General features: G+C 67.4%; 11 non-coding genes across 11 annotated transcripts; all 11 read right to left on the reverse strand.

The window, feature by feature from the left end:
• Positions 1–1408: 1408 nt before the first annotated feature.
• Positions 1409–1527, reverse strand: LOC141413281 (5S ribosomal RNA). Its single transcript, XR_012438073.1, has one exon. It is a non-coding gene; the product is annotated as a 5S ribosomal RNA (ribosomal RNA).
• A 2142-nt stretch (positions 1528–3669) lies between these two features.
• Positions 3670–3788, reverse strand: LOC141412752 (5S ribosomal RNA). Its single transcript, XR_012437594.1, has one exon. It is a non-coding gene; the product is annotated as a 5S ribosomal RNA (ribosomal RNA).
• A 2146-nt stretch (positions 3789–5934) lies between these two features.
• On the reverse strand, positions 5935–6053 carry LOC141412356 (5S ribosomal RNA). Its single transcript, XR_012437195.1, has one exon. It is a non-coding gene; the product is annotated as a 5S ribosomal RNA (ribosomal RNA).
• A 2156-nt stretch (positions 6054–8209) lies between these two features.
• Positions 8210–8328, reverse strand: LOC141413282 (5S ribosomal RNA). Its single transcript, XR_012438074.1, has one exon. It is a non-coding gene; the product is annotated as a 5S ribosomal RNA (ribosomal RNA).
• A 2143-nt stretch (positions 8329–10471) lies between these two features.
• LOC141412357 (5S ribosomal RNA) lies at positions 10472–10590 on the reverse strand. The gene has a single exon (XR_012437196.1). It is a non-coding gene; the product is annotated as a 5S ribosomal RNA (ribosomal RNA).
• A 2146-nt stretch (positions 10591–12736) lies between these two features.
• Positions 12737–12855, reverse strand: LOC141412996 (5S ribosomal RNA). Its single transcript, XR_012437838.1, has one exon. It is a non-coding gene; the product is annotated as a 5S ribosomal RNA (ribosomal RNA).
• A 2138-nt stretch (positions 12856–14993) lies between these two features.
• LOC141412358 (5S ribosomal RNA) lies at positions 14994–15112 on the reverse strand. The gene has a single exon (XR_012437197.1). It is a non-coding gene; the product is annotated as a 5S ribosomal RNA (ribosomal RNA).
• Positions 15113–17253: 2141 nt separating this feature from the next.
• Positions 17254–17372, reverse strand: LOC141412785 (5S ribosomal RNA). The gene has a single exon (XR_012437627.1). It is a non-coding gene; the product is annotated as a 5S ribosomal RNA (ribosomal RNA).
• A 2138-nt stretch (positions 17373–19510) lies between these two features.
• Positions 19511–19629, reverse strand: LOC141412359 (5S ribosomal RNA). The gene has a single exon (XR_012437198.1). It is a non-coding gene; the product is annotated as a 5S ribosomal RNA (ribosomal RNA).
• A 2138-nt stretch (positions 19630–21767) lies between these two features.
• On the reverse strand, positions 21768–21886 carry LOC141412360 (5S ribosomal RNA). The gene has a single exon (XR_012437199.1). It is a non-coding gene; the product is annotated as a 5S ribosomal RNA (ribosomal RNA).
• A 2141-nt stretch (positions 21887–24027) lies between these two features.
• On the reverse strand, positions 24028–24146 carry LOC141412786 (5S ribosomal RNA). Its single transcript, XR_012437628.1, has one exon. It is a non-coding gene; the product is annotated as a 5S ribosomal RNA (ribosomal RNA).
• Positions 24147–25592: the final 1446 nt, after the last annotated feature.

Below are 25592 nucleotides of genomic sequence, written 5' to 3' on the forward strand. Positions count from 1 at the left end.
CCGCGGCCACGCCAAGCACGCACGACTCCCGGGTCTCGTCTGCTCCTGGGTGCCCTGGGCCTCTTCCCTGTGCCGCTGCTGGGTCTTGTGCCCCTGCTTGGCCTCCTTCAGACCCGGCCCCGTGCTACGCGGCCACGTGCTACAGGATCGTGCCAGCAGAACTGGCCCTGGCTGAGCCCCGTACCCACCCTCCTGCCATCCCTGGCCCTGCTAGCAAATGGCAGAGATCCTCTGGCCTCCGAGCCCAGACAAAAATCCTGATGCAGTTGGCCGAGGGGCCGCAAACCAAGGCTTCGCTTGTTCCCGCTCAGGCCCCAGCCATACCCTGTTGTCCTTCGGCTGCTAGTGTGTGGGGTGGGGGAGAGGAGGGTGCGTCCCCGTGCGTGCGTGCGTGGTCTGGGTGTCTCTGCGTGGTGTGTGTGTGTGTGTGTGTGTGTGTGTGTGTGTGTGTGTTAGATGCCGTGCCTGGTGTAGGTGGGGAAGAGCAAGCCCTCACGCACAGAGCCCCATCACACACTGGGGCCGGGCCGAGGGGGTCAATCTGCTCGGCCTGATTGCGTTGGGCATACATTGCAGAAGGTGGGTTTTCCAAGGCGGAGCAGAGGGTCCCGGCACCTGAGGTTGTCCACGGGGAGAATGTCTGTTCCACGGGGGCAAGCGGTCCCTTCCGTCGTGCCCAAGCCCATGTGACCCCGAAGGCCAGGTGGCCCCGGTCCTTGAGCTGACTGAGGAGTGCTTTGAGACCCGGAGGGTGGCACAGGCGACTGGGCGCCAGCGGCGGCACTCCCTCCCTTTGAGCGGGACGGGGAGCTGCCGCTGGCATCCGGAGCTCTGGCGGCCTGCGCCCTCTGTCCCTGTGACCGCAGGCTCTGCCGTGGGAGGCGGGATCCCACGTAGAGGTCGCGCGCTGGCTGCCCTGTCTTGGGTTGAGCGACGGAGCGCGACGTGGAGCAGCACCCGACTGAGGCTCCCTGCTTCTCTGTCCCCTGGCGTCTTGCCCTGGACCCAGTGCACCACCTTGTGGCGAGCCCAGGTGTGGCGCGTCCCGCTGTGGGGCCCGCTGGGGTGCAGGACCCACTTTCTCATGGCTTCCGCACGTCCCTCCCCGCCTGCCTGGAGGGCAGTTGGGGAGCGGTCCCCAACGTGGCCTGGGACCAACCTCGCTGGTGACCCGTGTCGCGGGCGCGCGCCACAGGAGAGTGTGGGGAGGGGAGAGGATTCGGGGACGTAGCTGTGAGGATTCGGTGTGCGTGGGTCTGGCGGGTGGCCCGGACGGGGTCGGGGTCGTGGTCACGGTGGGTCGTTGTGGTGGTGGTGGTGGTGGTGGTGCTGGGGGTGGTGGTGGTGGTGGGGGGGTGGTGGCGAAGTCCCCGAAGACAAAAGGAGCAGCGAGGGAGGGAGGAGCAAAAGCCTACAGCACCCGGTATTCCCAGGCGGTCTCCCATCCAAGTACTAACCAGGCCCGACCCTGCTTAGCTTCCGAGATCAGACGAGATCGGGCGCGTTCAGGGTGGTATGGCCGTAGACGCTAGCCGCCGCCTCCGGGAGCCCCAAGAGCCTGCCGAGGGCCCCGGCGTGCGTCTCCACGCTGCTCTCCTGGCACGGCTGGGAGTCCGGGTGGGGGCTGGCAGCCCGGGGCCAGCGGCCAGAAGGCCCGCGCGCCTACTCGGGCAGCCGGTCTCGACCAGGTGGCCGCTGGGTGGCTTTCTTCCCGAGGTGTCCTGCTGCCAGGACGAGGGTCAAGTTTTCTCGGGGGAAAATTTCTCAGTGCTCTCGGGCGCTTGTTCTTCTGGGAATGTCCACTGCTGTGGCCAAGGCGGGGGACGCACAGCTCAGGCCAGGGCAAGCAGCCGCCCTCCTCCGTCGCCTCCTGGAGCCGTATCCTTGGATGGGTGCGTGGCTCCCAGCGGAGGTCTCGGGGACCCTTCCGGTCCTCTTCGTCCGGAAAGCGCCAATGCCCCTCCAGCCCATCAGGAAAACGGCAGCCGCGCCCTTCGCCGACCCGCTCCGCCCTCCTCCACACTCAGGGCCTGGGGCTGCGGGGCTGAATCGTGAGGCTTTCCAGCCCAGGACTTCACCTCTGGCCCCTTTCACACCCGGGATCTTGGGAAGAAGAAACAAAACCAAACACAGCCAAAGCCATCTCCTCCGACCCGGGGCCCCTCACATCCCTTCCGATCCCGGGTTCCTGCCGGCCTCCCGGGGCGTTTCTCCCAGGCAGGTCTTCGCGGCCACTACACGGGGCTGAGCACTCGAGTCCTCGGGCGTCACGGGGCCCGCGGCCACGCCAAGCACGCACGACTCCCGGGTCTCGTCTGCTCCTGGGTGCCCTGGGCCTCTTCCCTGTGCCGCTGCTGGGTCTTGTGCCCCTGCTTGGCCTCCTTCAGACCCGGCCCCGTGCTACGCGGCCACGTGCTACAGGATCGTGCCAGCAGAACTGGCCCTGGCTGAGCCCCGTACCCACCCTCCTGCCATCCCTGGCCCTGCTAGCAAATAGCAGAGATCCTCTGGCCTCCGAGCCCAGACAAAAATCCTGATGCAGTTGGCCGAGGGGCCGCAAACCAAGGCTTCGCTTGTTCCCGCTCAGGCCCCAGCCATACCCTCTTGTCCTTCGGCTGCTAGTGTGTGGGGTGGGGGAGAGGAGGGTGCGTCCCCGTGCGTGCGTGCGTGGTCTGGGTGTCTCTGCGTGGTGTGTGTGTGTGTGTGTGTGTGTTAGATGCCGTGCCTGGTGTAGGTGGGGAAGAGCAAGCCCTCACGCACAGAGCCCCATCACACACTGGGGCCGGGCCGAGGGGGTCAATCTGCTCGGCCTGATTGCGTTGGGCATACATTGCAGAAGGTGGGTTTTCCAAGGCGGAGCAGAGGGTCCCGGCACCTGAGGTTGTCCACGGGGAGAATGTCTGTTCCACGGGGGCAAGCGGTCCCTTCCGTCGTGCCCAAGCCCATGTGACCCCGAAGGCCAGGTGGCCCCGGTCCTTGAGCTGACTGAGGAGTGCTTTGAGACCAGGAGGGTGGCACAGGCGACTGGGCGCCAGCGGGGGCCCTCCCTCCCTTTGAGCGGGACGGGGAGCTGCCGCTGGCATCCGGAGCTCTGGCGGCCTGCACCCTCTGTCCCTGTGACCGCAGGCTCTGCCGTGGGAGGCGGGATCCCACGTAGAGGTCGCGCGCTGGCTGCCCTGTCTTGGGTTGAGCGACGGAGCGTGACGTGGAGCAGCACCCGACTGAGGCTCCCTGCTTCTCTGTCCCCTGGCGTCTTGCCCTGGACCCAGTGCACCACCTTGTGGCGAGCCCAGGTGTGGCACGTCCCGCTGTGGGGCCCGTTGGGGTGCAGGACCCACTTTCTCATGGCTTCCGCACGTCCCTCCCCGCCCGCCTGGAAGGCAGTTGGGGAGCGGTCCCCAACGTGGCCTGGGACCAACCTCGCTGGTGACCCGTGTCACGGGCGCGCGCCCCAGGAGAGTGTGGGGAGGGGAGAGGATTCGGGGACGTAGCTGTGAGGATTCGGTGTGCGTGGTTCTAGCGTGTGGCCCGGACGGGGTCGGGGTCATGGTCACGGTGGGTCGTTGTGGTGGTGGTGGTGGTGGTGGTGCTGGGGGTGGTGGTGGTGGTGGGGGGGGTGGTGGCGAAGTCCCCGAAGACAAAAGGAGCAGCGAGGGAGGGAGGAGCAAAAGCCTACAGCACCCGGTATTCCCAGGCGGTCCCCCATCCAAGTACTAACCAGGCCCGACCCTGCTTAGCTTCTGAGATCAGACGAGATCGGGCGCGTTCAGGGTGGTATGGCCGTAGACGCTAGCCGCCGCCTCCGGGAGCCCCAAGAGCCTGCCGAGGGCCCCGGCGTGCGTCTCCACGCTGCTCTCCTGGCACGGCTGGGAGTCCGGGTGGGGGCTGGCAGCCCGGGGCCAGCGGCCAGAGGCCCCGCGCGCCTGCTCGGGCAGCCGGTCTCGCCCAGGTGGCCGCTGGGTGGCTTTCTTCCCGAGGTGTCCTGCTGCCAGGACGAGGGTCAAGTTTTCTCGGGGGAAAATTTCTCAGTGCTCTCGGGCGCTTGTTCTTCTGGGAATGTCCACTGCTGTGGCCAAGGCGGGGGACGCACAGCTCGGGCCAGGGCAAGCAGCCGCCCTCCTCCGTCGCCTCCTGGAGCCGTATCCTTGGGTGGGTGCGTGGCTCCCAGCGGAGGTCTCGGGGACCCTTCCGGTCCTCTTCGTCCGGAAAGCGCCACTGCCCCTCCAGCCCATCAGGAAAACGGCAGCCGCGCCCTTCGCCGACCCGCTCCGCCCTCCTCCACACTCAGGGCCTGGGGCTGCGGGGCTGAATCGTGAGGCTTTCCAGCCCAGGACTTCACCTCTGGCCCCTTTCACACCCGGGATCTTGGGAAGAAGAAACAAAACCAAACACAGCCAAAGCCATCTCCTCCGACCCGGGGCCCCTCCACATCCCTTCCGATCCCGGGTTCCTGCCGGCCTCCCGGGGCGTTTCTCCCAGGCAGGCCTTCGCGGCCACTACACGGGGCTGAGCACTCGAGTCCTCGGGCGTCACGGGGCCCGCGGCCACGCCAAGCACGCACGACTCCCGGGTCTCGTCTGCTCCTGGGTGCCCTGGGCCTCTTCCCTGTGCCGCTGCTGGGTCTTGTGCCCCTGCTTGGCCTCCTTCAGACCCGACCCCGTGCTACGCGGCCACGTGCTACAGGATCGTGCCAGCAGAACTGGCCCTGGCTGAGCCCCGTACCCACCCTCCTGCCATCCCTGGCCCTGCTAGCAAATGGCAGAGATCCTCTGGCCTCCGAGCCCAGACAAAAATCCTGATGCAGTTGGCCGAGGGGCCGCAAACCAAGGCTTCGCTTGTTCCCGCTCAGGCCCCAGCCATACCCTCTTGTCCTTCGGCTGCTCGTGTGTGGGGTGGGGGAGAGGAGGGTGCGTCCCCGTGCGTGCGTGCGTGGTCTGGGTGTCTCTGCGTGGTGTGTGTGTGTGTGTGTGTGTGTGTGTTAGATGCCGTGCCTGGTGTAGGTGGGGAAGAGCAAGCCCTCACGCACAGAGCCCCATCACACACTGGGGCCGGGCCGAGGGGGTCAATCTGCTCGGCCTGATTGCGTTGGGCATACATTGCAGAAGGTGGGTTTTCCAAGGCGGAGCAGAGGGTCCCGGCACCTGAGGTTGTCCACGGGGAGAATGTCTGTTCCACGGGGGCAAGCGGTCCCTTCCGTCGTGCCCAAGCCCATGTGACCCCGAAGGCCAGGTGGCCCCGGTCCTTGAGCTGACTGAGGAGTGCTTTGAGACCCGGAGGGTGGCACAGGCGACTGGGTGCCAGCGGCGGCCCTCCCTCCCTTTGAGCGGGACTGGGAGCTGCCGCTGGCATCCGGAGCTCTGGCGGCCTGCGCCCTCTGTCCCTGTGACCGCAGGCTCTGCCGTGGGAGGCGGGATCCCACGTAGAGGTCCCGCGCTGGCTGCCCTGTCTTGGGTTGAGCGACGGAGCGCGACGTGGAGCAGCACCCGACTGAGGCTCCCTGCTTCTCTGTCCCCTGGCGTCTTGCCCTGGACCCAGTGCACCACCTTGTGGCGAGCCCAGGTGTGGCGCGTCCCGCTGTGGGGCCCGCTGGGGTGCAGGACCCACTTTCTCATGGCTTCCGCACGTCCCTCCCCGCCCGCCTGGAGGGCAGTTGGGGAGCGGTCCCCAACGTGGCCTGGGACCAACCTCGCTGGTGACCCGTGTCGCGGGCGCGCGCCCCAGGAGAGTGTGGGGAGGGGAAAGGCTTCGGGGACGTAGCTGTGAGGATTCGGTGTGCGTGGGTCTGGCGGGTGGCCCGGACGGGGTCGGGGTCGTGGTCACGGTGGGTCGTTGTGGTGGTGGTGGTGGTGGTGGTGCTGGGGGTGGTGGTGGTGGTGGGGGGGTGGTGGCGAAGTCCCCGAAGACAAAAGGAGCAGCGAGGGAGGGAGGAGCAAAAGCCTACAGCACCCGGTATTCCCAGGCGGTCCCCCATCCAAGTACTAACCAGGCCCGACCCTGCTTAGCTTCCGAGATCAGACGAGATCGGGCGCGTTCAGGGTGGTATGGCCGTAGACGCTAGCCGCCGCCTCCGGGAGCCCCAAGAGCCTGCCGAGGGCCCCGGCGTGCATCTCCACGCTGCTCTCTTGGCAAGGCTGGGAGTCCGGGTGGGGGCTGGCAGCCCGGGGCCAGCGGCCAGAGGCCCCGCGCGCCTGCTCGGGCAGCCGGTCTCGCCCAGGTGGCCGCTGGGTGGCTTTCTTCCCGAGGTGTCCTGCTGCCAGGACGAGGGTCAAGTTTTCTCGGGGGAAAATTTCTCAGTGCTCTCGGGCGCTTGTTCTTCTGGGAATGTCCACTGCTGTGGCCAAGGCGGGGGACGCACAGCTCGGGCCAGGGCAAGCAGCCGCCCTCCTCCGTCGCCTCCTGGAGCCGTATCCTTGGGAGGGTGCGTGGCTCCCAGCGGAGGTCTCGGGGACCCTTCCGGTCCTCTTCGTCCGGAAAGCGCCACTGCCCCTCCAGCCCATCAGGAAAACGGCAGCCGCACCCTTCGCCGACCCGCTCCGCCCTCCTCCACACTCAGGGCCTGGGGCTGCGGGGCTGAATCGTGAGGCTTTCCAGCCCAGGACTTCACCTCTGGCCCCTTTCACACCCGGGATCTTGGGAAGAAGAAACAAAACCAAACACAGCCAAAGCCATCTCCTCCGACCCGGGGCCCCTCCACATCCCTTCCGATCCCGGGTTCCTGCCGGCCTCCCGGGGCGTTTCTCCCAGGCAGGCCTTCGCGGCCACTACACGGGGCTGAGCACTCGAGTCCTCGGGCGTCACGGGGCCCGCGGCCACGCCAAGCACGCACGACTCCCGGGTCTCGTCTGCTCCTGGGTGCCCTGGGCCTCTTCCCTGTGCCGCTGCTGGGTCTTGTGCCCCTGCTTGGCCTCCTTCAGACCCGGCCCCGTGCTACGCGGCCACGTGCTACAGGATCGTGCCAGCAGAACTGGCCCTGGCTGAGCCCCGTACCCACCCTCCTGCCATCCCTGGCCCTGCTAGCAAATGGCAGAGATCCTCTGGCCTCCGAGCCCAGACAAAAATCCTGATGCAGTTGGCCGAGGGGCCGCAAACCAAGGCTTCGCTTGTTCCCGCTCAGGCCCCAGCCATACCCTGTTGTCCTTCGGCTGCTAGTGTGTGGGGTGGGGGAGAGGAGGGTGCGTCCCCGTGCGTGCGTGCGTGGTCTGGGTGTCTCTGCGTGGTGTGTGTGTGTGTGTGTGTGTGTGTGTGTGTGTGTGTTAGATGCCGTGCCTGGTGTAGGTGGGGAAGAGCAAGCCCTCACGCACAGAGCCCCATCACACACTGGGGCCGGGCCGAGGGGGTCAATCTGCTCGGCCTGATTGCGTTGGGCATACATTGCAGAAGGTGGGTTTTCCAAGGCGGAGCAGAGGGTCCCGGCACCTGAGGTTGTCCACGGGGAGAATGTCTGTTCCACGGGGGCAAGCGGTCCCTTCCGTCGTGCCCAAGCCCATGTGACCCCGAAGGCCAGGTGTCCCCGGTCCTTGAGCTGACTGAGGAGTGCTTTGAGACCCGGAGGGTGGCACAGGCGACTGGGCGCCAGCGGCGGCACTCCCTCCCTTTGAGCGGGACGGGGAGCTGCCGCTGGCATCCGGAGCTCTGGCGGCCTGCGACCTCTGTCCCTGTGACCGCAGGCTCTGCCGTGGGAGGCGGGATCCCACGTAGAGGTCGCGCGCTGGCTGCCCTGTCTTGGGTTGAGCGACGGAGCGCGACGTGGAGCAGCACCCGACTGAGGCTCCCTGCTTCTCTGTCCCCTGGCGTCTTGCCCTGGACCCAGTGCACCACCTTGTGGCGAGCCCAGGTGTGGCGCGTCCCGCTGTGGGGCCCGCTGGGGTGCAGGACCCACTTTCTCATGGCTTCCGCACGTCCCTCCCCGCCCGCCTGGAGGGCAGTTGGGGAGCGGTCCCCAACGTGGCCTGGGACCAACCTCGCTGGTGACCCGTGTCGCGGGCGCGCGCCACAGGAGAGTGTGGGGAGGGGAGAGGATTCGGGGACGTAGCTGTGAGGATTCGGTGTGCGTGGGTCTGGCGGGTGGCCCGGACGGGGTCGGGGTCGTGGTCACGGTGGGTCGTTGTGGTGGTGGTGGTGGTGGTGGTGCTGGGGGTGGTGGTGGTGGTGGGGGGGTGGTGGCGAAGTCCCCGAAGACAAAAGGAGCAGCGAGGGAGGGAGGAGCAAAAGCCTACAGCACCCGGTATTCCCAGGCGGTCTCCCATCCAAGTACTAACCAGGCCCGACCCTGCTTAGCTTCCGAGATCAGACGAGATCGGGCGCGTTCAGGGTGGTATGGCCGTAGACGCTAGCCGCCGCCTCCGGGAGCCCCAAGAGCCTGCCGAGGGCCCCGGCGTGCGTCTCCACGCTGCTCTCCTGGCACGGCTGGGAGTCCGGGTGGGGGCTGGCAGCCCGGGGCCAGCGGCCAGAAGGCCCGCGCGCCTACTCGGGCAGCCGGTCTCGCCCAGGTGGCCGCTGGGTGGCTTTCTTCCCGAGGTGTCCTGCTGCCAGGACGAGGGTCAAGTTTTCTCGGGGGAAAATTTCTCAGTGCTCTCGGGCGCTTGTTCTTCTGGGAATGTCCACTGCTGTGGCCAAGGCGGGGGACGCACAGCTCAGGCCAGGGCAAGCAGCCGCCCTCCTCCGTCGCCTCCTGGAGCCGTATCCTTGGATGGGTGCGTGGCTCCCAGCGGAGGTCTCGGGGACCCTTCCGGTCCTCTTCGTCCGGAAAGCGCCAATGCCCCTCCAGCCCATCAGGAAAACGGCAGCCGCGCCCTTCGCCGACCCGCTCCGCCCTCCTCCACACTCAGGGCCTGGGGCTGCGGGGCTGAATCGTGAGGCTTTCCAGCCCAGGACTTCACCTCTGGCCCCTTTCACACCCGGGATCTTGGGAAGAAGAAACAAAACCAAACACAGCCAAAGCCATCTCCTCCGACCCGGGGCCCCTCCACATCCCTTCCGATCCCGGGTTCCTGCCGGCCTCCCGGGGCGTTTCTCCCAGGCAGGCCTTCGCGGCCACTACACGGGGCTGAGCACTCGAGTCCTCGGGCGTCACGGGGCCCGCGGCCACGCCAAGCACGCACGACTCCCGGGTCTCGTCTGCTCCTGGGTGCCCTGGGCCTCTTCCCTGTGCCGCTGCTGGGTCTTGTGCCCCTGCTTGGCCTCCTTCAGACCCGGCCCCGTGCTACGCGGCCACGTGCTACAGGATCGTGCCAGCAGAACTGGCCCTGGCTGAGCCCCGTACCCACCCTCCTGCCATCCCTGGCCCTGCTAGCAAATAGCAGAGATCCTCTGGCCTCCGAGCCCAGACAAAAATCCTGATGCAGTTGGCCGAGGGGCCGCAAACCAAGGCTTCGCTTGTTCCCGCTCAGGCCCCAGCCATACCCTCTTGTCCTTCGGCTGCTCGTGTGTGGGGTGGGGGAGAGGAGGGTGCGTCCCCGTGCGTGCGTGCGTGGTCTGGGTGTCTCTGCGTGGTGTGTGTGTGTGTGTGTGTGTGTTAGATGCCGTGCCTGGTGTAGGTGGGGAAGAGCAAGCCCTCACGCACAGAGCCCCATCACACACTGGGGCCGGGCCGAGGGGGTCAATCTGCTCGGCCTGATTGCGTTGGGCATACATTGCAGAAGGTGGGTTTTCCAAGGCGGAGCAGAGGGTCCCGGCACCTGAGGTTGTCCACGGGGAGAATGTCTGTTCCACGGGGGCAAGCGGTCCCTTCCGTCGTGCCCAAGCCCATGTGACCCCGAAGGCCAGGTGGCCCCGGTCCTTGAGCTGACTGAGGAGTGCTTTGAGACCAGGAGGGTGGCACAGGCGACTGGGCGCCAGCGGGGGCCCTCCCTCCCTTTGAGCGGGACTGGGAGCTGCCGCTGGCATCCGGAGCTCTGGCGGCCTGCACCCTCTGTCCCTGTGACCGCAGGCTCTGCCGTGGGAGGCGGGATCCCACGTAGAGGTCGCGCGCTGGCTGCCCTGTCTTGGGTTGAGCGACGGAGCGCGACGTGGAGCAGCACCCGACTGAGGCTCCCTGCTTCTCTGTCCCCTGGCGTCTTGCCCTGGACCCAGTGCACCACCTTGTGGCGAGCCCAGGTGTGGCACGTCCCGCTGTGGGGCCCGTTGGGGTGCAGGACCCACTTTCTCATGGCTTCCGCACGTCCCTCCCCGCCCGCCTGGAGGGCAGTTGGGGAGCGGTCCCCAACGTGGCCTGGGACCAACCTCGCTGGTGACCCGTGTCACGGGCGCGCGCCCCAGGAGAGTGTGGGGAGGGGAGAGGATTCGGGGACGTAGCTGTGAGGATTCGGTGTGCGTGGTTCTAGCGTGTGGCCCGGACGGGGTCGGGGTCATGGTCACGGTGGGTCGTTGTGGTGGTGGTGGTGGTGGTGGTGCTGGGGGTGGTGGTGGTGGTGGGGGGGGTGGTGGCGAAGTCCCCGAAGACAAAAGGAGCAGCGAGGGAGGGAGGAGCAAAAGCCTACAGCACCCGGTATTCCCAGGCGGTCCCCCATCCAAGTACTAACCAGGCCCGACCCTGCTTAGCTTCCGAGATCAGACGAGATCGGGCGCGTTCAGGGTGGTATGGCCGTAGACGCTAGCCGCCGCCTCCGGGAGCCCCAAGAGCCTGCCGAGGGCCCCGGCGTGCGTCTCCACGCTGCTCTCCTGGCACGGCTGGGAGTCCGGGTGGGGGCTGGCAGCCCGGGGCCAGCGGCCAGAAGCCCCGCGCGCCTGCTCGGGCAGCCGGTCTCGCCCAGGTGGCCGCTGGGTGGCTTTCTTCCCGAGGTGTCCTGCTGCCAGGACGAGGGTCAAGTTTTCTCGGGGGAAAATTTCTCAGTGCTCTCGGGCGCTTGTTCTTCTGGGAATGTCCACTGCTGTGGCCAAGGCGGGGGACGCACAGCTCGGGCCAGGGCAAGCAGCCGCCCTCCTCCGTCGCCTCCTGGAGCCGTATCCTTGGGTGGGTGCGTGGCTCCCAGCGGAGGTCTCGGGGACCCTTCCGGTCCTCTTCGTCCGGAAAGCGCCACTGCCCCTCCAGCCCATCAGGAAAACGGCAGCCGCGCCCTTCGCCGACCCGCTCCGCCCTCCTCCACACTCAGGGCCTGGGGCTGCGGGGCTGAATCGTGAGGCTTTCCAGCCCAGGACTTCACCTCTGGCCCCTTTCACACCCGGGATCTTGGGAAGAAGAAACAAAACCAAACACAGCCAAAGCCATCTCCTCCGACCCGGGGCCCCTCCACATCCCTTCCGATCCCGGGTTCCTGCCGGCCTCCCGGGGCGTTTCTCCCAGGCAGGCCTTCGCGGCCACTACACGGGGCTGAGCACTCGAGTCCTCGGGCGTCACGGGGCCCGCGGCCACGCCAAGCACGCACGACTCCCGGGTCTCGTCTGCTCCTGGGTGCCCTGGGCCTCTTCCCTGTGCCGCTGCTGGGTCTTGTGCCCCTGCTTGGCCTCCTTCAGACCCGACCCCGTGCTACGCGGCCACGTGCTACAGGATCGTGCCAGCAGAACTGGCCCTGGCTGAGCCCCGTACCCACCCTCCTGCCATCCCTGGCCCTGCTAGCAAATGGCAGAGATCCTCTGGCCTCCGAGCCCAGACAAAAATCCTGATGCAGTTGGCCGAGGGGCCGCAAACCAAGGCTTCGCTTGTTCCCGCTCAGGCCCCAGCCATACCCTCTTGTCCTTCGGCTGCTCGTGTGTGGGGTGGGGGAGAGGAGGGTGCGTCCCCGTGCGTGCGTGCGTGGTCTGGGTGTCTCTGCGTGGTGTGTGTGTGTGTGTGTGTGTGTGTGTTAGATGCCGTGCCTGGTGTAGGTGGGGAAGAGCAAGCCCTCACGCACAGAGCCCCATCACACACTGGGGCCGGGCCGAGGGTGTCAATCTGCTCGGCCTGATTGCGTTGGGCATACATTGCAGAAGGTGGGTTTTCCAAGGCGGAGCAGAGGGTCCCGGCACCTGAGGTTGTCCACGGGGAGAATGTCTGTTCCACGGGGGCAAGCGGTCCCTTCCGTCGTGCCCAAGCCCATGTGACCCCGAAGGCCAGGTGGCCCCGGTCCTTGAGCTGACTGAGGAGTGCTTTGAGACCCGGAGGGTGGCACAGGCGACTGGGCGCCAGCGGCGGCCCTCCCTCCCTTTGAGCGGGACTGGGAGCTGCCGCTGGCATCCGGAGCTCTGGCGGCCTGCGCCCTCTGTCCCTGTGACCGCAGGCTCTGCCGTGGGAGGCGGGATCCCACGTAGAGGTCCCGCGCTGGCTGCCCTGTCTTGGGTTGAGCGACGGAGCGCGACGTGGAGCAGCACCCGACTGAGGCTCCCTGCTTCTCTGTCCCCTGGCGTCTTGCCCTGGACCCAGTGCACCACCTTGTGGCGAGCCCAGGTGTGGCGCGTCCCGCTGTGGGGCCCGCTGGGGTGCAGGACCCACTTTCTCATGGCTTCCGCACGTCCCTCCCCGCCCGCCTGGAGGGCAGTTGGGGAGCGGTCCCCAACGTGGCCTGGGACCAACCTCGCTGGTGAACCGTGTCGCGGGCGCGCGCCCCAGGAGAGTGTGGGGAGGGGAGAGGCTTTGGGGACGTAGCTGTGAGGATTCGGTGTGCGTGGGTCTGGCGGGTGGCCCGGACGGGGTCGGGGTCGTGGTCACGGTGGGTCGTTGTGGTGGTGGTGGTGGTGGTGGTGCTGGGGGTGGTGGTGGTGGTGGGGGGGTGGTGGCGAAGTCCCCGAAGACAAAAGGAGCAGCGAGGGAGGGAGGAGCAAAAGCCTACAGCACCCGGTATTCCCAGGCGGTCCCCCATCCAAGTACTAACCACGCCCGACCCTGCTTAGCTTCCGAGATCAGACGAGATCGTGCGCGTTCAGGGTGGTATGGCCGTAGACGCTAGCCGCCGCCTCCGGGAGCCCCAAGAGCCTGCCGAGGGCCCCGGCGTGCATCTCCACGCTGCTCTCTTGGCAAGGCTGGGAGTCCGGGTGGGGGCTGGCAGCCCGGGGCCAGCGGCCAGAGGCCCCGCGCGCCTGCTCGGGCAGCCGGTCTCGCCCAGGTGGCCGCTGGGTGGCTTTCTTCCCGAGGTGTCCTGCTGCCAGGACGAGGGTCAAGTTTTCTCGGGGGAAAATTTCTCAGTGCTCTCGGGCGCTTGTTCTTCTGGGAATGTCCACTGCTGTGGCCAAGGCGGGGGACGCACAGCTCGGGCCAGGGCAAGCAGCCGCCCTCCTCCGTCGCCTCCTGGAGCCGTATCCTTGGGTGGGTGCGTGGCTCCCAGCGGAGGTCTCGGGGACCCTTCCGGTCCTCTTCGTCCAGAAAGCGCCACTGCCCCTCCAGCCCATCAGGAAAACGGCAGCCGCGCCCTTCGCCGACCCGCTCCGCCCTCCTCCACACTCAGGGCCTGGGGCTGCGGGGCTGAATCGTGAGGCTTTCCAGCCCAGGACTTCACCTCTGGCCCCTTTCACACACGGGATCTTGGGAAGAAGAAACAAAACCAAACACAGCCAAAGCCATCTCCTCCGACCCGGGGCCCCTCCACATCCCTTCCGATCCCAGGTTCCTGCGGCCTCCCGGGGCGTTTCTCCCAGGCAGGCCTTCGCGGCCACTACACGGGGCTGAGCACTCGAGTCCTCGGGCGTCACGGGGCCCGCGGCCACGCCAAGCACGCACGACTCCCGGGTCTCGTCTGCTCCTGGGTGCCCTGGGCCTCTTCCCTGTGCCGCTGCTGGGTCTTGTGCCCCTGCTTGGCCTCCTTCAGACCCGGCCCCGTGCTACGCGGCCACGTGCTACAGGATCGTGCCAGCAGAACTGGCCCTGGCTGAGCCCCGTACCCACCCTCCTGCCATCCCTGGCCCTGCTAGCAAATGGCAGAGATCCTCTGGCCTCCGAACCCAGACAAAAATCCTGATGCAGTTGGCCGAGGGGCCGCAAACCAAGGCTTCGCTTGTTCCCGCTCAGGCCCCAGCCATACCCTCTTGTCCTTCGGCTGCTCGTGTGTGGGGTGGGGGAGAGGAGGGTGCGTCCCCGTGCGTGCGTGCGTGGTCTGGGTGTCTCTGCGTGGTGTGTGTGTGTGTGTGTGTGTGTTAGATGCCGTGCCTGGTGTAGGTGGGGAAGAGCAAGCCCTCACGCACAGAGCCCCATCACACACTGGGGCCGGGCCGAGGGGGTCAATCTGCTCGGCCTGATTGCGTTGGGCATACATTGCAGAAGGTGGGTTTTCCAAGGCGGAGCAGAGGGTCCCGGCACCTGAGGTTGTCCACGGGGAGAATGTCTGTTCCACGGGGGCAAGCGGTCCCTTCCGTCGTGCCCAAGCCCATGTGACCCCGAAGGCCAGGTGGCCCCGGTCCTTGAGCTGACTGAGGAGTGCTTTGAGACCCGGAGGGTGGCACAGGCGACTGGGCGCCAGCGGCGGCACTCCCTCCCTTTGAGCGAGACGGGGAGCTGCCGCTGGCATCCGGAGCTCTGGCGGCCTGCGCCCTCTGTCCCTGTGACCGCAGGCTCTGCCGTGGGAGGCGGGATCCCACGTAGAGGTCGCGCGCTGGCTGCCCTGTCTTGGGTTGAGCGACGGAGCGCGACGTGGAGCAGCACCCGACTGAGGCTCCCTGCTTCTCTGTCCCCTGGCGTCTTGCCCTGGACCCAGTGCACCACCTTGTGGCGAGCCCAGGTGTGGCGCGTCCCGCTGTGGGGCCCGCTGGGGTGCAGGACCCACTTTCTCATGGCTTCCGCACGTCCCTCCCCGCCCGCCTGGAGGGCAGTTGGGGAGCGGTACCCAACGTGGCCTGGGACCAACCTCGCTGGTGACCCGTGTCGTGGGCGCGTGCCCCAGGAGAGTGTGGGGAGGGGAGAGGATTCGGGGACGTAGCTGTGAGGATTCGGTGTGCGTGGGTCTGTCGGGTGGCCCGGACGGGGTCGGGGTCGTGGTCACGGTGGGTCGTTGTGGTGGTGGTGTTGGTGGTGCTGGGGGTGGTGGTGGTGGTGGGGGGGTGGTGGCGAAGTCCCCGAAGACAAAAGGAGCAGCGAGGGAGGGAGGAGCAAAAGCCTACAGCACCCGGTATTCCCAGGCGGTCCCCCATCCAAGTACTAACCAGGCCCGACCCTGCTTAGCTTCCGAGATCAGACGAGATCGGGCGCGTTCAGGGTGGTATGGCCGTAGACGCTAGCCGCCGCCTCCGGGAGCCCCAAGAGCCTGCCGAGGGCCCCGGCGTGCGTCTCCACGCTGCTCTCCTGGCACGGCTGGGAGTCCGGGTGGGGGCTGGCAGCCCGGGGCCAGCGGCCAGAGGCCCCGCGCGCCTGCTCGGGCAGCCGGTCTCGCCCAGGTGGCCGCTGGGTGGCTTTCTTCCCGAGGTGTCCTGCTGCCAGGACGAGGGTCAAGTTTTCTCGGGGGAAAATTTCTCAGTGCTCTCGGGCGCTTGTTCTTCTGGGAATGTCCACTGCTGTGGCCAAGGCGGGGGACGCACAGCTCGGGCCAGGGCAAGCAGCCGCCCTCCTCCGTCGCCTCCTGGAGCCGTATCCTTGGGTGGGTGCGTGGCTCCCAGCGGAGGTCTCGGGGACCCTTCCGGTCCTCTTCGTCCGGAAAGCGCCACTGCCCCTCCAGCCCATCAGGAAAACGGCAGCCGCGCCCTTCGCCGACCCGCTCCGCCCTCCTCCACACTCAGGGCCTGGGGCTGCGGGGCTGAATCGTGAGGCTTTCCAGCCCAGGACTTCACCTCTGGCCCCTTTCACACACGGGATCTTGGGAAGAAGAAACAAAACCAAACACAGCCAAAGCCATCTCCTCCGACCCGGGGCCCCTCCACATCCCTTCCGATCCCGGGTTCCTGCGGCCTCCCGGGGCGTTTCTCCCAGGCAGGCCTTCGCGGCCACTACACGGGGCTGAGCACTCGAGTCCTCGGGCGTCACGGGGCCCGCGGCCACGCCAAGCACGCACGACTCCCGGGTCTCGTCTGCTCCTGGGTGCCCTGGGCCTCTTCCCTGTGCCGCTGCTGGGTCTTGTGCCCCTGCTTGGCCTCCTTCAGACCCGGCCCCGTGCTACGCGGCCACGTGCTACAGGATCGTGCCAGCAGAACTGGCCCTGGCTGAGCCCCGTACCCACCCTCCTGCCATCCCTGGCCCTGCTAGCAAATGGCAGAGATCCTCTGGCCTCCGAACCCAGACAAAAATCCTGATGCAGTTGGCCGAGGGGCCGCAAACCAAGGCTTCGCTTGTTCCCGCTCAGGCCCCAGCCATACCCTCTTGTCCTTCGGCTGCTCGTGTGTGGGGTGGGGGAGAGGAGGGTGCGTCCCCGTGCGTGCGTGCGTGGTCTGGGTGTCTCTGCGTGGTGTGTGTGTGTGTGTGTGTGTGTTAGATGCCGTGCCTGGTGTAGGTGGGGAAGAGCAAGCCCTCACGCACAGAGCCCCATCACACACTGGGGCCGGGCCGAGGGGGTCAATCTGCTCGGCCTGATTGCGTTGGGCATACATTGCAGAAGGTGGGTTTTCCAAGGCGGAGCAGAGGGTCCCGGCACCTGAGGTTGTCCACGGGGAGAATGTCTGTTCCACGGGGGCAAGCGGTCCCTTCCGTCGTGCCCAAGCCCATGTGACCCCGAAGGCCAGGTGGCCCCGGTCCTTGAGCTGACTGAGGAGTGCTTTGAGACCAGGAGGGTGGCACAGGCGACTGGGCGCCAGCGGGGGCCCTCCCTCCCTTTGAGCGGGACGGGGAGCTGCCGCTGGCATCCGGAGCTCTGGCGGCCTGCACCCTCTGTCCCTGTGACCGCAGGCTCTGCCGTGGGAGGCGGGATCCCACGTAGAGGTCGCGCGCTGGCTGCCCTGTCTTGGGTTGAGCGACGGAGCGCGACGTGGAGCAGCACCCGACTGAGGCTCCCTGCTTCTCTGTCCCCTGGCGTCTTGCCCTGGACCCAGTGCACCACCTTGTGGCGAGCCCAGGTGTGGCGCGTCCCGCTGTGGGGCCCGCTGGGGTGCAGGACCCACTTTCTCATGGCTTCCGCACGTCCCTCCCCGCCCGCCTGGAGGGCAGTTGGGGAGCGGTCCCCAACGTGGCCTGGGACCAACCTCGCTGGTGAACCGTGTCGCGGGCGCGCGCCCCAGGAGAGTGTGGGGAGGGGAGAGGCTTTGGGGACGTAGCTGTGAGGATTCGGTGTGCGTGGGTCTGGCGGGTGGCCCGGACGGGGTCGGGGTCGTGGTCACGGTGGGTCGTTGTGGTGGTGGTGGTGGTGGTGGTGCTGGGGGTGGTGGTGGTGGTGGGGGGGTGGTGGCGAAGTCCCCGAAGACAAAAGGAGCAGCGAGGGAGGGAGGAGCAAAAGCCTACAGCACCCGGTATTCCCAGGCGGTCCCCCATCCAAGTACTAACCACGCCCGACCCTGCTTAGCTTCCGAGATCAGACGAGATCGGGCGCGTTCAGGGTGGTATGGCCGTAGACGCTAGCCGCCGCCTCCGGGAGCCCCAAGAGCCTGCCGAGGGCCCCGGCGTGCATCTCCACGCTGCTCTCTTGGCAAGGCTGGGAGTCCGGGTGGGGGCTGGCAGCCCGGGGCCAGCGGCCAGAGGCCCCGCGCGCCTGCTCGGGCAGCCGGTCTCGCCCAGGTGGCCGCTGGGTGGCTTTCTTCCCGAGGTGTCCTGCTGCCAGGACGAGGGTCAAGTTTTCTCGGGGGAAAATTTCTCAGTGCTCTCGGGCGCTTGTTCTTCTGGGAATGTCCACTGCTGTGGCCAAGGCGGGGGACGCACAGCTCGGGCCAGGGCAAGCAGCCGCCCTCCTCCGTCGCCTCCTGGAGCCGTATCCTTGGGTGGGTGCGTGGCTCCCAGCGGAGGTCTCGGGGACCCTTCCGGTCCTCTTCGTCCAGAAAGCGCCACTGCCCCTCCAGCCCATCAGGAAAACGGCAGCCGCGCCCTTCGCCGACCCGCTCCGCCCTCCTCCACACTCAGGGCCTGGGGCTGCGGGGCTGAATCGTGAGGCTTTCCAGCCCAGGACTTCACCTCTGGCCCCTTTCACACACGGGATCTTGGGAAGAAGAAACAAAACCAAACACAGCCAAAGCCATCTCCTCCGACCCGGGGCCCCTCCACATCCCTTCCGATCCCAGGTTCCTGCGGCCTCCCGGGGCGTTTCTCCCAGGCAGGCCTTCGCGGCCACTACACGGGGCTGAGCACTCGAGTCCTCGGGCGTCACGGGGCCCGCGGCCACGCCAAGCACGCACGACTCCCGGGTCTCGTCTGCTCCTGGGTGCCCTGGGCCTCTTCCCTGTGCCGCTGCTGGGTCTTGTGCCCCTGCTTGGCCTCCTTCAGACCCGGCCCCGTGCTACGCGGCCACGTGCTACAGGATCGTGCCAGCAGAACTGGCCCTGGCTGAGCCCCGTACCCACCCTCCTGCCATCCCTGGCCCTGCTAGCAAATGGCAGAGATCCTCTGGCCTCCGAACCCAGACAAAAATCCTGATGCAGTTGGCCGAGGGGCCGCAAACCAAGGCTTCGCTTGTTCCCGCTCAGGCCCCAGCCATACCCTCTTGTCCTTCGGCTGCTCGTGTGTGGGGTGGGGGAGAGGAGGGTGCGTCCCCGTGCGTGCGTGCGTGGTCTGGGTGTCTCTGCGTGGTGTGTGTGTGTGTGTGTGTGTGTTAGATGCCGTGCCTGGTGTAGGTGGGGAAGAGCAAGCCCTCACGCACAGAGCCCCATCACACACTGGGGCCGGGCCGAGGGGGTCAATCTGCTCGGCCTGATTGCGTTGGGCATACATTGCAGAAGGTGGGTTTTCCAAGGCGGAGCAGAGGGTCCCGGCACCTGAGGTTGTCCACGGGGAGAATGTCTGTTCCACGGGGGCAAGCGGTCCCTTCCGTCGTGCCCAAGCCCATGTGACCCCGAAGGCCAGGTGGCCCCGGTCCTTGAGCTGACTGAGGAGTGCTTTGAGACCCGGAGGGTGGCACAGGCGACTGGGCGCCAGCGGCGGCACTCCCTCCCTTTGAGCGGGACGGGGAGCTGCCGCTGGCATCCGGAGCTCTGGCGGCCTGCGCCCTCTGTCCCTGTGACCGCAGGCTCTGCCGTGGGAGGCGGGATCCCACGTAGAGGTCGCGCGCTGGCTGCCCTGTCTTGGGTTGAGCGACGGAGCGCGACGTGGAGCAGCACCCGACTGAGGCTCCCTGCTTCTCTGTCCCCTGGCGTCTTGCCCTGGACCCAGTGCACCACCTTGTGGCGAGCCCAGGTGTGGCGCGTCCCGCTGTGGGGCCCGCTGGGGTGCAGGACCCACTTTCTCATGGCTTCCGCACGTCCCTCCCCGCCCGCCTGGAGGGCAGTTGGGGAGCGGTCCCCAACGTGGCCTGGGACCAACCTCGCTGGTGACCCGTGTCGTGGGCGCGTGCCCCAGGAGAGTGTGGGGAGGGGAGAGGATTCGGGGACGTAGCTGTGAGGATTCGGTGTGCGTGGGTCTGGCGGGTGGCCCGGACGGGGTCGGGGTCGTGGTCACGGTGGGTCGTTGTGGTGGTGGTGTTGGTGGTGCTGGGGGTGGTGGTGGTGGTGGGGGGGTGGTGGCGAAGTCCCCGAAGACAAAAGGAGCAGCGAGGGAGGGAGGAGCAAAAGCCTACAGCACCCGGTATTCCCAGGCGGTCCCCCATCCAAGTACTAACCAGGCCCGACCCTGCTTAGCTTCCGAGATCAGACGAGATCGGGCGCGTTCAGGGTGGTATGGCCGTAGACGCTAGCCGCCGCCTCCGGGAGCCCCAAGAGCCTGCCGAGGGCCCCGGCGTGCGTCTCCACGCTGCTCTCCTGGCACGGCTGGGAGTCCGGGTGGGGGCTGGCAGCCCGGGGCCAGCGGCCAGAGGCCCCGCGCGCCTGCTCGGGCAGCCGGTCTCGCCCAGGTGGCCGCTGGGTGGCTTTCTTCCCGAGGTGTCCTGCTGCCAGGACGAGGGTCAAGTTTTCTCGGGGGAAAATTTCTCAGTGCTCTCGGGCGCTTGTTCTTCTGGGAATGTCCACTGCTGTGGCCAAGGCGGGGGACGCACAGCTCGGGCCAGGGCAAGCAGCCGCCCTCCTCCGTCGCCTCCTGGAGCCGTATCCTTGGGTGGGTGCGTGGCTCCCAGCGGAGGTCTCGGGGACCCTTCCGGTCCTCTTCGTCCGGAAAGCGCCACTGCCCCTCCAGCCCATCAGGAAAACGGCAGCCGCGCCCTTCGCCGACCCGCTCCGCCCTCCTCCACACTCAGGGCCTGGGGCTGCGGGGCTGAATCGTGAGGCTTTCCAGCCCAGGACTTCACCTCTGGCCCCTTTCACACACGGGATCTTGGGAAGAAGAAACAAAACCAAACACAGCCAAAGCCATCTCCTCCGACCCGGGGCCCCTCCACATCCCTTCCGATCCCAGGTTCCTGCGGCCTCCCGGGGCGTTTCTCCCAGGCAGGCCTTCGCGGCCACTACACGGGGCTGAGCACTCGAGTCCTCGGGCGTCACGGGGCCCGCGGCCACGCCAAGCACGCACGACTCCCGGGTCTCGTCTGCTCCTGGGTGCCCTGGGCCTCTTCCCTGTGCCGCTGCTGGGTCTTGTGCCCCTGCTTGGCCTCCTTCAGACCCGGCCCCGTGCTACGCGGCCACGTGCTACAGGATCGTGCCAGCAGAACTGGCCCTGGCTGAGCCCCGTACCCACCCTCCTGCCATCCCTGGCCCTGCTAGCAAATGGCAGAGATCCTCTGGCCTCCGAACCCAGACAAAAATCCTGATGCAGTTGGCCGAGGGGCCGCAAACCAAGGCTTCGCTTGTTCCCGCTCAGGCCCCAGCCATACCCTCTTGTCCTTCGGCTGCTCGTGTGTGGGGTGGGGGAGAGGAGGGTGCGTCCCCGTGCGTGCGTGCGTGGTCTGGGTGTCTCTGCGTGGTGTGTGTGTGTGTGTGTGTGTGTTAGATGCCGTGCCTGGTGTAGGTGGGGAAGAGCAAGCCCTCACGCACAGAGCCCCATCACACACTGGGGCCGGGCCGAGGGGGTCAATCTGCTCGGCCTGATTGCGTTGGGCATACATTGCAGAAGGTGGGTTTTCCAAGGCGGAGCAGAGGGTCCCGGCACCTGAGGTTGTCCACGGGGAGAATGTCTGTTCCACGGGGGCAAGCGGTCCCTTCCGTCGTGCCCAAGCCCATGTGACCCCGAAGGCCAGGTGGCCCCGGTCCTTGAGCTGACTGAGGAGTGCTTTGAGACCCGGAGGGTGGCACAGGCGACTGGGCGCCAGCGGCGGCACTCCCTCCCTTTGAGCGGGACGGGGAGCTGCCGCTGGCATCCGGAGCTCTGGCGGCCTGCGCCCTCTGTCCCTGTGACCGCAGGCTCTGCCGTGGGAGGCGGGATCCCACGTAGAGGTCGCGCGCTGGCTGCCCTGTCTTGGGTTGAGCGACGGAGCGCGACGTGGAGCAGCACCCGACTGAGGCTCCCTGCTTCTCTGTCCCCTGGCGTCTTGCCCTGGACCCAGTGCACCACCTTGTGGCGAGCCCAGGTGTGGCGCGTCCCGCTGTGGGGCCCGCTGGGGTGCAGGACCCACTTTCTCATGGCTTCCGCACGTCCCTCCCCGCCCGCCTGGAGGGCAGTTGGGGAGCGGTCCCCAACGTGGCCTGGGACCAACCTCGCTGGTGACCCGTGTCGTGGGCGCGTGCCCCAGGAGAGTGTGGGGAGAGGAGAGGATTCGGGGACGTAGCTGTGAGGATTCGGTGTGCGTGGGTCTGGCGGGTGGCCCGGACGGGGTCGGGGTCGTGGTCACGGTGGGTCGTTGTGGTGGTGGTGTTGGTGGTGCTGGGGGTGGTGGTGGTGGTGGGGGGGTGGTGGCGAAGTCCCCGAAGACAAAAGGAGCAGCGAGGGAGGGAGGAGCAAAAGCCTACAGCACCCGGTATTCCCAGGCGGTCCCCCATCCAAGTACTAACCAGGCCCGACCCTGCTTAGCTTCCGAGATCAGACGAGATCGGGCGCGTTCAGGGTGGTATGGCCGTAGACGCTAGCCGCCGCCTCCGGGAGCCCCAAGAGCCTGCCGAGGGCCCCGGCGTGCGTCTCCACGCTGCTCTCCTGGCACGGCTGGGAGTCCGGGTGGGGGCTGGCAGCCCGGGGCCAGCGGCCAGAGGCCCCGCGCGCCTGCTCGGGCAGCCGGTCTCGCCCAGGTGGCCGCTGGGTGGCTTTCTTCCCGAGGTGTCCTGCTGCCAGGACGAGGGTCAAGTTTTCTCGGGGGAAAATTTCTCAGTGCTCTCGGGCGCTTGTTCTTCTGGGAATGTCCACTGCTGTGGCCAAGGCGGGGGACGCACAGCTCGGGCCAGGGCAAGCAGCCGCCCTCCTCCGTCGCCTCCTGGAGCCGTATCCTTGGGTGGGTGCGTGGCTCCCAGCGGAGGTCTCGGGGACCCTTCCGGTCCTCTTCGTCCGGAAAGCGCCACTGCCCCTCCAGCCCATCAGGAAAACGGCAGCCGCGCCCTTCGCCGACCCGCTCCGCCCTCCTCCACACTCAGGGCCTGGGGCTGCGGGGCTGAATCGTGAGGCTTTCCAGCCCAGGACTTCACCTCTGGCCCCTTTCACACACGGGATCTTGGGAAGAAGAAACAAAACCAAACACAGCCAAAGCCATCTCCTCCGACCCGGGGCCCCTCCACATCCCTTCCGATCCCGGGTTCCTGCGGCCTCCCGGGGCGTTTCTCCCAGGCAGGCCTTCGCGGCCACTACACGGGGCTGAGCACTCGAGTCCTCGGGCGTCACGGGGCCCGCGGCCACGCCAAGCACGCACGACTCCCGGGTCTCGTCTGCTCCTGGGTGCCCTGGGCCTCTTCCCTGTGCCGCTGCTGGGTCTTGTGCCCCTGCTTGGCCTCCTTCAGACCCGGCCCCGTGCTACGCGGCCACGTGCTACAGGATCGTGCCAGCAGAACTGGCCCTGGCTGAGCCCCGTACCCACCCTCCTGCCATCCCTGGCCCTGCTAGCAAATGGCAGAGATCCTCTGGCCTCCGAACCCAGACAAAAATCCTGATGCAGTTGGCCGAGGGGCCGCAAACCAAGGCTTCGCTTGTTCCCGCTCAGGCCCCAGCCATACCCTCTTGTCCTTCGGCTGCTCGTGTGTGGGGTGGGGGAGAGGAGGGTGCGTCCCCGTGCGTGCGTGCGTGGTCTGGGTGTCTCTGCGTGGTGTGTGTGTGTGTGTGTGTGTGTTAGATGCCGTGCCTGGTGTAGGTGGGGAAGAGCAAGCCCTCACGCACAGAGCCCCATCACACACTGGGGCCGGGCCGAGGGGGTCAATCTGCTCGGCCTGATTGCGTTGGGCATACATTGCAGAAGGTGGGTTTTCCAAGGCGGAGCAGAGGGTCCCGGCACCTGAGGTTGTCCACGGGGAGAATGTCTGTTCCACGGGGGCAAGCGGTCCCTTCCGTCGTGCCCAAGCCCATGTGACCCCGAAGGCCAGGTGGCCCCGGTCCTTGAGCTGACTGAGGAGTGCTTTGAGACCAGGAGGGTGGCACAGGCGACTGGGCGCCAGCGGGGGCCCTCCCTCCCTTTGAGCGGGACGGGGAGCTGCCGCTGGCATCCGGAGCTCTGGCGGCCTGCACCCTCTGTCCCTGTGACCGCAGGCTCTGCCGTGGGAGGCGGGATCCCACGTAGAGGTCGCGCGCTGGCTGCCCTGTCTTGGGTTGAGCGACGGAGCGCGACGTGGAGCAGCACCCGACTGAGGCTCCCTGCTTCTCTGTCCCCTGGCGTCTTGCCCTGGACCCAGTGCACCACCTTGTGGCGAGCCCAGGTGTGGCGCGTCCCGCTGTGGGGCCCGCTGGGGTGCAGGACCCACTTTCTCATGGCTTCCGCACGTCCCTCCCCGCCCGCCTGGAGGGCAGTTGGGGAGCGGTCCCCAACGTGGCCTGGGACCAACCTCGCTGGTGAACCGTGTCGCGGGCGCGCGCCCCAGGAGAGTGTGGGGAGGGGAGAGGCTTTGGGGACGTAGCTGTGAGGATTCGGTGTGCGTGGGTCTGGCGGGTGGCCCGGACGGGGTCGGGGTCGTGGTCACGGTGGGTCGTTGTGGTGGTGGTGGTGGTGGTGGTGCTGGGGGTGGTGGTGGTGGTGGGGGGGTGGTGGCGAAGTCCCCGAAGACAAAAGGAGCAGCGAGGGAGGGAGGAGCAAAAGCCTACAGCACCCGGTATTCCCAGGCGGTCCCCCATCCAAGTACTAACCACGCCCGACCCTGCTTAGCTTCCGAGATCAGACGAGATCGGGCGCGTTCAGGGTGGTATGGCCGTAGACGCTAGCCGCCGCCTCCGGGAGCCCCAAGAGCCTGCCGAGGGCCCCGGCGTGCATCTCCACGCTGCTCTCTTGGCAAGGCTGGGAGTCCGGGTGGGGGCTGGCAGCCCGGGGCCAGCGGCCAGAGGCCCCGCGCGCCTGCTCGGGCAGCCGGTCTCGCCCAGGTGGCCGCTGGGTGGCTTTCTTCCCGAGGTGTCCTGCTGCCAGGACGAGGGTCAAGTTTTCTCGGGGGAAAATTTCTCAGTGCTCTCGGGCGCTTGTTCTTCTGGGAATGTCCACTGCTGTGGCCAAGGCGGGGGACGCACAGCTCGGGCCAGGGCAAGCAGCCGCCCTCCTCCGTCGCCTCCTGGAGCCGTATCCTTGGGTGGGTGCGTGGCTCCCAGCGGAGGTCTCGGGGACCCTTCCGGTCCTCTTCGTCCAGAAAGCGCCACTGCCCCTCCAGCCCATCAGGAAAACGGCAGCCGCGCCCTTCGCCGACCCGCTCCGCCCTCCTCCACACTCAGGGCCTGGGGCTGCGGGGCTGAATCGTGAGGCTTTCCAGCCCAGGACTTCACCTCTGGCCCCTTTCACACACGGGATCTTGGGAAGAAGAAACAAAACCAAACACAGCCAAAGCCATCTCCTCCGACCCGGGGCCCCTCCACATCCCTTCCGATCCCAGGTTCCTGCGGCCTCCCGGGGCGTTTCTCCCAGGCAGGCCTTCGCGGCCACTACACGGGGCTGAGCACTCGAGTCCTCGGGCGTCACGGGGCCCGCGGCCACGCCAAGCACGCACGACTCCCGGGTCTCGTCTGCTCCTGGGTGCCCTGGGCCTCTTCCCTGTGCCGCTGCTGGGTCTTGTGCCCCTGCTTGGCCTCCTTCAGACCCGGCCCCGTGCTACGCGGCCACGTGCTACAGGATCGTGCCAGCAGAACTGGCCCTGGCTGAGCCCCGTACCCACCCTCCTGCCATCCCTGGCCCTGCTAGCAAATGGCAGAGATCCTCTGGCCTCCGAACCCAGACAAAAATCCTGATGCAGTTGGCCGAGGGGCCGCAAACCAAGGCTTCGCTTGTTCCCGCTCAGGCCCCAGCCATACCCTCTTGTCCTTCGGCTGCTCGTGTGTGGGGTGGGGGAGAGGAGGGTGCGTCCCCGTGCGTGCGTGCGTGGTCTGGGTGTCTCTGCGTGGTGTGTGTGTGTGTGTGTGTGTGTTAGATGCCGTGCCTGGTGTAGGTGGGGAAGAGCAAGCCCTCACGCACAGAGCCCCATCACACACTGGGGTCGGGCCGAGGGGGTCAATCTGCTCGGCCTGATTGCGTTGGGCATACATTGCAGAAGGTGGGTTTTCCAAGGCGGAGCAGAGGGTCCCGGCACCTGAGGTTGTCCACGGGGAGAATGTCTGTTCCACGGGGGCAAGCGGTCCCTTCCGTCGTGCCCAAGCCCATGTGACCCCGAAGGCCAGGTGGCCCCGG

This window comes from Castor canadensis, chromosome 10, assembly GCF_047511655.1.
Source record: "Castor canadensis chromosome 10, mCasCan1.hap1v2, whole genome shotgun sequence".
NCBI classification, from domain to species: domain Eukaryota; kingdom Metazoa; phylum Chordata; class Mammalia; order Rodentia; family Castoridae; genus Castor; species Castor canadensis.